Source organism: Apteryx mantelli, chromosome 9, assembly GCF_036417845.1.
Source record: "Apteryx mantelli isolate bAptMan1 chromosome 9, bAptMan1.hap1, whole genome shotgun sequence".
Taxonomy (NCBI): Eukaryota; Metazoa; Chordata; class Aves; order Apterygiformes; family Apterygidae; genus Apteryx; species Apteryx mantelli.
Genome location: NC_089986.1, coordinates 8,449,133 through 8,462,180, shown reverse-complemented (window position 1 = coordinate 8,462,180; position 13,048 = coordinate 8,449,133).

The following is a 13,048-nucleotide window of genomic DNA, read 5'->3' as shown; positions in this document are numbered from 1 at the left end:
CTACATCATCAGCATTGGTCTGCAGTATTGTATTTACATTGAGGATACAAACAAAATCACTTGCAAGATTATATATACAGATATATAAATATACATATTTTCCCCCTTCCATCATTAAGGAAACACAAGAAATGCCCACTGTGATTTTTTCTTAATCTGTAGGAGGATTTGGGGACATTTCAGTAAATGCTTTGTGTTATGGTGAGAGCAAAGAAGAGCTGTGGAGTTGAATACTTAGAAGTGTCTTTTTTTCCAAAGGGTTACTTATTAAAGTGAAATAGCTGTTGTCTAAGTTTTTATACATTTTTCATGATACAGTAAAGAGTTTTTCACAATCAGTTGTTCACTTTTTCTTACTGATAACTGCCATAGCATCACTTTACTAGCTAATCAACTTTTCCCCACTCTCACACTCTCAGCAGGCATTGTAATTGCTAGCGACTTCGGCCAAAGCTCACAGAGAAGACAGTCTGCAGAATCAGAGATAAGGCAGAAATATTGTGTACGCACAAATAAACTGACTTGCTTAGAGAATGACAGAACATTCAAAATGTATTACTTCAGATTAGGCACTCAGGTCCCCTTCCTACTAAAAGTTATGCATATGCTTAAGGGAACAGCACTAATCAGTGTAAAATTGGGCATCCTGAACTTCTGTAGAACTAGGGCTGGACTCCACAGTTACACGATTACATCAATGCCTTGTTTTTCAGCAGTCCTCCCATCACTTACTTAAGTATCTGAATATAGCTACAGGCACATAAATTTCAAAGTGTGATAATAGATCACCTAAGGCCAGACAGTGAATCAATGTTTAAGCTAGAAGAGGAAACCAGGAATCCCAAGTACCTGTTGAAAGACAAGGTGACACTGTTCAGTGCGGAAAAAGAATGATTCCATTTGCAACCTATGCAAATATAAATCAATTCTGCTCCCAAAACAGTGTTCTCTCTTCGGAATAATCTTAAAGACATTGTGTATTCCTTTATTTTCATTCTTTCAAAAACAGATGGGGAGGGACTAAAAACACAAAAAGCCCCAAACTAAAACTCAAAAGACACTTCACCAGAATTAAGTCTCTAATTGCTTACACTCTTCTTGTAGCAGACCTAATTACATTGTAAATAAAACGACATACAGTATCAGCTGAATTACTTAAACAGTTTAATTACCCTGAGAAATGCTTTTAAGTAAAAAGTTTATGGGAAGCTAATGAAATCACTTTGTTAATTAGTGCAGAAAGTTAAAAATTACATTTATGCCAAAACTACACCCCACACAGAAAATTTCACATTTAGAATAAATTGTGTGTAAAATATCTCGGGTGTCAAGGTGAGGGAAGAATACGAACTACATTTTGAAGAGAAGAACTGCCAAAAAGCTATTTTTAAGAGCTCAGTACCTCTTTCCCCACCACTGCAACAATTATTCACCTGGCAGGCATCAATGGGACCAGGAAACGGGAGAGCTGGGAGCTCGATGGTAGGGAACGTAAAAGCTTCCAGGACCCTGAAACCTACTTTCACATCATGCTGAAAATTTTGTCAAAGGTTCAACCAATTTCCACATGCTTCAGTTTCAACAAACCTTCATTTTGGAGAGAGGCACAGTCCTTCAGAAAATTTCCAGCCAGTTGTAACAGCTGCTTCTTGCTTTTTAGGTAAAGTCACTTTAAGAACAGTTAAAACTACTGTGGCTCTTCATCATTAGCTGCTGCAAGGTGAACTGTGAAGTGCTAAAACCTGGTCACAGTTTGAGCTGTGAACTTCAGTGAGAACTTGGTCCATGGAATATTTCCTTTGGGGAAAGAGCGGAAGAGGAAAGGGAAGAAATTCTTTTTGGTTCTGAGTATCACAAACGTTTCCAGCCCCCTTTGGGTCTGAAATTATTCATTCTCAGGTCAGACCCCTGATCCCACATTGTGGCAGCTGCGATTCCCGACTGCTTCTGGTCTGCCCATTACCTGAAAGCATTTCTGGATGTGGAAATAAGGAACCCTCACATAAGATGCCAAAGGACTATTTTGGCATTCATAGGGCATCTCAAAATAAGTAGAACAACAGTTATTTTTACAGAGTGCTGAGATATCATTTCCTTTTTTGTATGTCACATTGTGCATTTTCCTTGGTACCTGATAATAACAAGAGATTGGTAAGCAAACTAAATAGCACCTCTTTAAAGAATTCAATAGGCTTTCTATACATGCCAGGAGAGACATGGAAAATAATGCTTCACCTTCTAGAAAACTTACTGTAGTCTGTAAGGTAGGACATTTGGGGTACAATCGCTGCATTACAAAATAGTGCATTTGCACATCAGGCATCACCACTGATACAGCAGGTTGCCTCAAGGTTAAGCAACCTGCTGATGCTAAGAAGGAAAGCGGTGGTTATGAATTACAGCCAGAGATAAGCTTCACTTCTCCGGAAGTGAACTGATGACCATCACAAACATACAGAACACTGAAATACTACATGATAATAATATTTCTGCAAATCCTTGCCTTCACCAGATGAAAAATGGATAATTTTTCATCTAATGAAATCAATGAACAAGAGAAAAACAACCTTCTATGTTTTCTTGAAAGTTATGTCTCCTCTTACCTTTGGATGATCTAGGCAGACCAATTAAAAATCGCTCCAGTCGGTTTAGTTGTTTTAAGTGTGCTCACTTCCCTCTTAAAGCAGTGCCAAACAGTGAGAACCACTCATTTGCAAACACTCTTCCTCTGAAGAGGCTTGTTGGTTTGGATTAAATTGTGTTATACTGCACCCTCGAAATGCGCTGGGACTCCCACTGATGTAAGCCACACGTGCAAACCGAAGGCAGCTTACAGCAGTTTATGATTTACAGCAACAGTTTGTTTTGCATACCAGACGTCAAAACTGTGATGTCCATCCTCAGCAGGTATTTTAATCACACCTTCCTTCTACTCTTACTCATGCTCCAGCCTATCAGAAGACCTATTCGATCAACTCTACTTTAGGGATAGGCAACCTTCCCGACCTCAGAGGTCAAACACTGAAGTCATCGTATAGCTGAAAGCCCCAGGACACTTATCAGTGAGGGGAGCTGCTTCGGGTGATGACACTGGCTCATGGGGGATCCCTCCGTTCCCTTGAGGAATGTAACAGCGCGGGGCAGGCACAGCTGGGTCTCCCAGCAAACCAAAGCATTTGCACTACCTGTAAGCTCTCTTTTCCAAAAGAACTGGTATTGGCAGATCCTCACTGTCGATAACAAGATGTAGTTCCCAACAGTGGACTGCTGCTAGATGCTGCCGTCTGGGTAACTACATGGGAACTGCTGGAGAGCAGCTATCTACCCCACTCTATAGGAACCCACCCGCATGATTAACAGTAGAAGATACAACACAGCGAAGAAGAGGCAGTATATATAAATTTTCCATCCTGCTAATTACAGCAAATATCTGTGCAAATCCAAGGCTAAAACTGACAGTAAAATAAAGACTACCTTCTGTGCACTAGACAAAAATCTAAGGTCTTAGCATTTATGTTTGTTTTTTTGTAAGCAGCTTTGTGAAGTCTCAGGAGGTTATGTCATTTAAATGTGGTACATTTAGCTTTGCAACTAAAAGTCAGAAAGGGTCATGTCCGCAGACCCCAGTTTTTAGAAAAGAGGTATTCATCACTTTCAGTAAACCAGGCATATTTCAAAGTATCAGCTCCCAGGTGTCAGCAGTCACTTCTTCAGAAAGTCTTGGCCTAAATATTCTTCAGGAATCCATGTGTTTGTTCCATCATGATGCAGGATCTGATGTCTTTTTCCATCCAGCATAACGAATATTCAGAATCTGAGTAAGTCTAATAAATTTCAAATGATTTAGAAAATGGGGGGGGGGAGGTGACTTGTTTTTTTCAAATGTAATGAACATAATCTCCATACATCCCCTAGACCTCCCAGTCAACCCCAAAGTCAGTAATATGGCAGGCTTCTATCAGTTATGCTCTGACCTAAACATATCTTTAAGTACCAGACATCTTAAAACACCAACCTGATTTCGTGAACAGCAAGAGTCCAGATAAATTTACATTAGCTTCAGATAAAAACCTTCTATAAACCAAATCTCAGTACTTATGGGATTTGTTCATTACCATTGCTGGAGTGTCCTGTAACATGCACCCTGACTCTAGCTGTGCAAGCTAAATTTGCTGTGATTAGTAGGGCTGAAAGAAAAACGACTGCACTAATATTCAAGCTGTTTGAAGAGAGGTTTACTGCCCCCAAAAGAATCATTTAATTATAACACACCATTTTCTTTAGCTCTACACATAAAAGAGTTAATTTGCCTAAGCATGCACCAATGGGGCTAATGGATAAAGGTTTTTATTAGGGATGTGCCAAATGATTCAATAATTATTTGAATACTGTGGAGACCTCTCAAACATGTAGCTTTGGTGCACAATAATTCTGTTCAATTAATGGGTTTATTTCCTTCACAGATACTCTTTTAAAAGTGCTCCATCATCCATGCAGTGCTGTTCAGAGACATGTTGTAAATACATTCTCTTTACTACTAAGTTCTAGGGACATGACGCTGTTCTTTCACACTGCTGTACTTGATAGTGGGAAGAATGCACAGAAACCTGCAGAGAAATATGTAAAAAATGCTGTGCCAAATTCTCCTTAGACCAGAGTTAACTGGTGATAATCATTCTGTTGCAACCAGCAGAGTCATAGCAGCTTTAAAACAACCTCTAGCACTCTCTTCTCCATTTCTGCATGGAGCACTATGTGGCTAAAGGTGGCGTTCCCACCATCCCTGCCTCCGTTAGTTACCATTGCTGACCGTCAGTATAACTCCAAATCTCCCAGGGTAAAGGCAGCTCTGGTATTTGTACACTATTGCTGAAACTGCGTATTTCTACATACTTATTAATTTGAAGTTCTAATATCTGACAGTAATGATAAAAATGCAGTTAAAAAACCTTGGCTTCCACCACGAAGTGTTTGTGGTAGAATAGGCACTATGTCTGATGTAGCTGATACAAGTTATGCAGCTGTGCGGCCACTGCAGCATACAAATATAACCAGCAAAGCTGCATTTTCATTCATTAGAGTTTCCCTGGGTTATGGGCAGGATTTTAATACACTGTTAAAAAACTCACCTTTGTTGGCACAGCTATGTCCACGCTGGGCTCAGTTTTTGGGTGTAGTATCTTTGCAAAAGATACAAAGAATTGGTTTGAGGGGGACATTTTTCATAAACACATTGTCTCAACTTCTCATTTGAAGGCTGATCCAGAAATTGTTGAATTAACTAGGATGATAATCAGATCCTGCTCCCGACAGTTTCGTTTCTAACGTAGATCTCTCAGCCTGATCAGCTCCTTTGACAACACTTCTCGAGTCTCCTCTTAAAATAAAGGAATCCTTCCAAATACCAACCAAATTGCAAAGGACTGCTCTTATAAATCCATTTAATCTAACGTAAAGTGTAGAAGCTTAAACAAACACAAAATGGAAAACAAAGCAGCAGAGACTCAACCGCAGATGGGAAAAGAAAAGCTATTCAGCAATTTCCATGATTAGTTTAGTGGTCTCCAGGTACATGCGCTTTAGAGACAAGTGAGCAAAACTGCAAAAGTGAATACCCAAACGCATCAATTCCAAGAATTCTGAAAGCAAATAAGCATATTTTGATCCCATGTGTAAATTAATTCTGTTCAATAGTCCTTAAGAGGACTTGCAGAGAATATTATTCAATTATTTGCATACTTTCAAGACAGCGTGATTACGCTGTGATTTAAGACCTCCCAGAGACTTTCCAGCAGAGATGAGCCAGAGGACGGTACTCTCTCCATTGCTCTTGAAAATCTTCGCTTTCTATCAGTCTTGACCCCTTTTCCAAAGGACAGAGGAACTGTCAGAAAAGCTGATTTTAATTGCAAACAAAAGACTCTGTAGTATGGACCCCCGCTGCAAAACAAGTTTATTGTGTCTAAGCTTAGAGAGATGATCACCCTCTAGTTGGAATCTTTCTTGCTTCCGGATCATCACCTTTTTCTCCCCACAGTAGAGGTTTTAGTGCCTTAATCTCTTCATTCCTTACTACAGTGTCAGAGCCCTGTGTTGTCACTCCTCCCTTGCATGTGATTTTCTAGCTTACTTCACTGGCATTTGCACAACTTTATTTGCATGACTCCTGTTAACATCGCCATTTGCTGTGCAGCTTGCACCGCCTCTAACTTCAGTTCCCTGCATCTTCATATATTTATATGAACTTGAATTTCTCTCTATCATGTACCAATAGCCCCAAAACAAAAATATCACTTGGTGCTTATTTACTTTTTAATGTATTGCACAATTTTCACTCTGCAATAGCACACAGGAGAGAGTTTAATTGTTCTGCATAGAATAGAACAAAATACTTACTTTTCTTTTTTCATCTCCTGAGGAGCACTGTCCCTATTCAGAGTTGGAGCCTCGTAATAAAATAGCACCTCCTGGCAGAGCGCTTATCACACTGGATTCTACCTCTGTTTGGAGGACAACTGAATATAGAAAACACAAGGGAATGAACACCACTGCCTCTTTAAGGAAATGACAAAACTAGTTTTCCAATTTGCCGTCTAATCAACAATGACATATTTGATAACATGGTTTGATATTTAAAAGAATATGACCTTTTTTTTTTTCAATTACACGTGCTTCCCAGTAAGTTAACCAAGAACCAAACTTTCCTAAACTACATGAAGAGTTTTTGCTATGTGACACACATTAGCCTAAACTGCCCAGCAAAGACTGGAGGCCCTGTCAGACAAAGGCTCCAGAGCTGCATCTCTTTCACACGAGCAGGAAGTACTGGATAACGATATTACGTATCACACCTATTGTATGATCTGGCTATTTCATGAGGAGGAAAAAGCAAAGGAACAGTATGCTTCATGTTTGATGACATATGATCCATGATTTTCATATATGTATCTATATGCCTATACATCTACACAGGCATGTATCTACACAATATATTTATAATTTTTTACATTTGCATAATTCTTGTATGTTTCCCAACTTAATTTCTGAATGTTTCTTTCAAATTATAATGCAAACACCTCCTACTCACTCACTTCTTGTCTGATTGCCTCTATCTAGAAATAATAATAATAAAAAAATCTGGCATATCCAAGAAATCAAAATTCTCTTCTTCACCAAAACCAGGCAAATTAGAGCAAGGCACAGTAAAATGCACAGGTAACAGATATCACTAAAGTAAAACTGTACTCTTAATGGTCTCCGTGCTGCCTGGTTGTTTCTGCCAGTTGTTTCTGAACCCTCTTTCTTTAGTTCCTCTTTTCCTGCTATCTGATCTTTTAACGTAATTCTACTGAAAGGGCTGAAAAAAAAAAATTTACAGACCTAATATGACTAGTGCCATCCAGCTGTTTGCTCTCCTTGAACTTTCTCTTTCTTGCCCCTAACCTTTATCCAGCTGGTTTATTCAAACAGTAGAAAGTAGAAGCTGTCTCTTATTGCAAGTTTGTACAACACCTAGTCCTGAGATGATCTTAAGGCCAAGATCTTCAAAGGCATTTAAATGCCTATTTCCCACTGGAAAAAAGCGAGTCTGGTGCCTAAGTATTTATGCAAAGCTGTCTCTAGGTATTATTGCATTAAACTGCCTTGCCTGTGTACATTACAAAGACATGCTAAGCCTTCATGTAGAAACATTTTTCCCACTCAAATGCAGCTTAGTTAATCTAATATTACTTGAGAATCATCTGCTGTAAGTTTAACATTGTTAAGTTACCTTTGTAATCACTTTTCATAGTGTTTAATACATGGAGCTGCAAATAGATACATGAAATGCTGTATAAGTAGCAGTAGGGTTTGTCTGGGCTCTTCTTCCCCTTCCTGTTACTCCCCACCTCTCCATTTCCGAGTTGTTTTTTTCCTGCTGCCAGCACAACGCAGCAAGGACAGAAGTCATGACTATGAGAGAACGTAAACATTACAACATTTACACAGCAACATTTTCACAGTGGTTAAATGATTACCTAAAGACATCTCCAGAGCTTCCAGAGATCAGACCAGTCTGGGCTATGAGACATTTTTTCCTTTCCATGGCTACTCAGGGTAGACAAGGTCCACAAGGGAGGCACCTTGCTCTTTCTCTGGCAATGAACTTAGCTGTGTGAGTTGGAGGGAGAAGGACACAAATTCCTGAGACTGACGGTAAACACCATCAGTATCAGTGGCTGATGCTTCTGGTGATATTTTCCTAAATTCTGTGAAGAGAAGACATAGATAAGTCATTGACCTGTTTACCCTTCCTAGTATAGATCTCTTATTTCCTAAAAAACAGGGGCATCATATTTAAACAGAACAATTCTTTCAGCAGTTGGAATTGAATACCATTGAATACATTGACCTTTACAAAGATGTAAAAATAACCTTGAGTGTTATCTTGCATTAGCTTTCATTATTATTCAATTGCATCTGATGAGCTGACAGTAATTTCCACTTCTGGTTGCTATTGTTTCTTGTGGAACAAACACCTTCTTATAGCTACAGGGCAAGCTATATATGGAAAAGTGTACAAAAAGCTCCCTACTAAAATTCAGCAGATAAAACCTGTCAGTACAGGATGTCTAGGGCATTGGTCAGACCAGCATCTCATCCCCTCCAACGCAATTAACATAAATTTCTGCTCATTTTTCCTATTTTTCTCACCCATCCCCATAATTTTAAGAGCATTTATTTGATCAGAGATGGATTTTCTACACAGACGACAATGAAAAATGACTAAAACTTCCAGAAATTCTTTAAAGATTTTTCATTCTCAAAGGGGCATACAAAACAGGTTTGCTCCCTGCCAACATTTGTATGGATAACACCTGTCTTCTCACCTTCCAGTTCAACTTAAACTTGCACCACTGCATGTCAAAGTGAGTTTAATCTTCAAATGAGTGAAATATATTGCAAAAATATATCCACTTAAATATCTTCAAGGATCAGGAACCCAGCATGCTTACTGTGCTTTTAAAAACACAACAGCATATGAGAACTTCGGGAGTCTTTCTCTTTTATTCTCATTCTGTCAATATTGAGCTATGATTTACAAAACACAACGTGCCTCTCCAATTTTGTCAAGGGTAGTTCCCCTGCAGAAATCCCTTCTCCCTTGATAGATGTCCAAATACATGAGTGCCTGAAAGGCAACAAGGCTGCCCCCTTGGAACCGGGCTGGCAATAAGCAGTCTCAGACAGTCTTATTTGGGATCCTCCCCAGTGGTCTCACGCGCATGCACAGACACACACGCGCGCGCGCACACACACACACAGTGAAGCAGAACAAAACGTCCCAGTACTTTGCTATTTACAAGGCTGGCAATATGATACAGAGAAAGACGTAGGCTTTTAATTAGTTTGAAATTGTTATAAAGTTTATGAGTCAAAGTCATCTTTTTTGAGTCAGTTGGGCTGTTCACGGAAAAAATACATGAAATCAGAATGTAGCTTCAAGAATGCAAATCCATTGCCAGCCTGTTTGAAATCCTGGATGAAAGGTGTGATAAATAAATTAATAAATGAATAAACACATCTGGAAAACACTGAATTTTTGGTGCCTTGTTTTTGGTTTGTTGCCTTTCAGCAAGGAGGAAAAGCAAAGAGCACTGTTCTGGCATGATCTGGTAATACATGTTGTGAGGATGAGGGATGAGAAGCAATGATAGGTTCAAAGTCATATTTACTTCCCTTGTGTAAGTTTAAAGTAAACTAAATGCAAGTAAATAGGTTCTCCCTCTACCAACAGAAAGACTAATACCATGTGCTGACTTCAGTAAGACTCTTGCAAACAACCCTAATGGTCTGCACTAAGACTTTAACAGATCTCTTAGGCATCGATTAGTCTTGAATCAGCAAAGATATCTTCTGGTTTACCACATTCTCAAAGAGGAGAACTTCAAATATCAGTACACATTAACTTTTATAAACTACTTGGTATTAATAATTCATTCCACTGCCATCCATAGCCTAATAATTCTTTTCTATCTCATATTGTAATGTGAAGCTACTAACAAAAGTTTTATCTTTGCCTAAAATATTCAGAAGAATAATGATTCCTACCTTATATCTCTTTTCTGGATAGTACCCAGGTATTTGCTTTAATATTTGGTGTGGGGTAAAATCCTTATCTTCCTGATTATAGCTGGCCTGAAAGAGAACACACAACAGCTAGGTAGGAGAAGGCCCTTCTGAGCATCCCCCTTCCTACACTTGAACAGGGCTCACCCTGGAATACGAAGATGAAGTAGGAAGTACTCCTGTTCTTTGCCGCTACAGAATATACTGGAGAAAAGTGCTTTATCTCAGTGCAAATTCTTACCTTTGCACTGATCCCAGTTTCACTGGAGAGGACTCCCTGTTGGCCCTGCAAGTTTTAGCACTATGTCAATCATTCATACAGATGTGCGTATTTCTCCCACACCGCTCCTCAAATGGTATAATCAAGACTGACTGGTAAAAACAGCCCATAGCAACAAAGCAACGGATGACATACCATTGCTTAACTGCTTCGCCAGGTACAGTTCAGGCTCACATTATCCAATGAACAACCTACCACCTTTTATCTGACAACCCCATTTCTGGGTTCCGTCAACAGTTCGAGCCCATCTAATTGCAATCAGTACTATTTGTTTATTCTGCAACTATAAAATTACTATCACATAAATAACTGTTTATGTTTGATTTATGCTTATTTTGAAGAACTTCTGCACTATTTTCCAGGTAATATCTAGGCCGTGGTGTACAGAATAGTGTTCTAGCTGAATACATGGAAGACATGCAACTAAGGACACTTACAATTCTACCAAAGTTTTCAAAAACTGTATTGTACCTAACAATTTATATGTTAGGAATGGTTAAATGCTCTTCCATGTGGCAACAAAAGCAAGCTAAGGTTATAGATTTGCCTTACTTGGAAGGTATTCTGCATGATGCTCAGCTGTGTGCACACATATCAAGCCTGTTTCGATAAGACGCAGGAGGTAAGGAAATACAGGGACGGGTCATTGCCATCCCTTTTGTCTGCAGCTACATTTTTCTCACTTCCTTGCAGCACCTCAAAAATACATGTGTGTAAGGGTCTATTCACAAAGCTGCATTTTGACGGAGCTAACTTACACGGCAGCATAATGCTAGAAAACTCATCTAGGCTGTGCTTCATCTGAGACTTCAACTCATCTATATGCTAATTCAAACTGGATGCAAGTTGGATTTTCCGAAGACTGTGCTCCTAATATCCTTTTAACACATAATTTAGTATTATGATTTGGGGACAGGCAGTAAAAGTTAGTGTGTTGTGTTGTTCTGTAAATCTGTTGATTGCTTCTTTCAGGGCTACTGCATCAAGCATCGGCTTTTCAGCTGAAAGGACAGCAAGGTCTGTCAGTCTGTTCTGGCTCATTGTGCTACTTAGCCATATATGCAATGCTGAAGAGCATTAAATAACACTTCACAGATGCTAATGTAGAATAATAAATGACATGGTACAAAGGTATCAGGAAGCGTCTATTTTTATACTGGCAACCAAACCACTTATCACTGAAATGCCATTATTTGCATGTGAAACTTCCTCTCTAACACTTGTAACTATTGACTTCTGGACCCCTGTAGCACAGGAAGAGTATACATATATATATACATATACACACACACGTTTGTGAACTAAACTCAATTATCATTAGAAAAGAGTTCAAAATCCGGACGTATTTTACTACACACACACACAAAAAAAGCTCTTTGTTATTAAATGTAACTCCATAAGAAAAGGTTGGTGCAAAGGTGCTCTTTATAGCTTCATTTTTTAAATTACATTTCCCATGCAAAGATAACCTACACCAGCTCTTATAAAAGGTTTCCTGTGCAGTTATATTTTGTGTTAATTTATAATTTTTTTTGTTTTATAGGCACAATTTTTACTGAAGAACATTCATCATACAGTTCAGATGAAATTTTACTTGAAATACGTTTATAGTTAAAATACCTAAAACAGTCCCAAAGCCTTACTATTTTTGCACAAACACCCACTTGTCATGACACAAAATGGCAACTTGAGAAGTGCTGCGAGAGTGACTCTATATTCACATATGTTTACAATAACAGAAGAGACTTTAAAACAGAAAACTACCCACCAGTACAATCAATCAACTTATTTCATGGAAATTCTGAAAGTCAGATTTGATAAAGTACTGCTCAGAGTGGCTGGAGATATTCAGAGTTGGGATCCAATTTGGGGTACTTAACATGGCAAGTGGTTATCATAGGTTTCAAAAAGCATTCAAAAAAGTATCACAACTTCCATTTTATAGATTAATCTCTCTCTCTTGCACCATGTTGTTCTAGGCTAAAAATATATATAGGTGTATGTAAATTTGTAACCAGCCTTCAGTGTGGTGATCAGCGACATTATTTTAAGAACCTAAGCAATGACTAATCTTAAACAACAGGAAAAAAGATTTTAAATTATCAGTATTCATGCATCTCTTACCTTGAGGTTAGCATCTTCTAATGAAATCCAAGAAGGCTTAACTTTCTCATGGAACTTGTCAGGGATCTGCTCCCACAAACAGCTACCCAGTACATCTGCCTCCCTTCTAGGTAATCTTTTTAATCATCTTTAATTCCTTTGATCCATTAACTCCTAGCCCTGTAGGAAAAAACAAGTTTCATAACTTCGTTGAACTTCTTGGGCTAGAGTCATCCCACCTATTAGGTCAGTATGGTTTCTTAGCCATACTAACATGTTTTCTCTGGGACAAGGCTATTATTTTGCCTTATTGCCTATGTCCTAGCAACCCCACTGATTAAACAGCTAAATATCCCCAAATGCAGGTCGTACATACATACTGTACTCACAAGTTACACGGAACAGACCCACATCTGTCACATGGCTTATAAATGCTTGACCTATATTGGTGTTGTGACGTGTGATAAGCAAAGAAGCCGGAATTAGTTCAGCTGGACAGCAGCTGTTCTGAGTAGCACGCAGCTCACACGGGCTGAACTGCTGGGAGTTGTACAC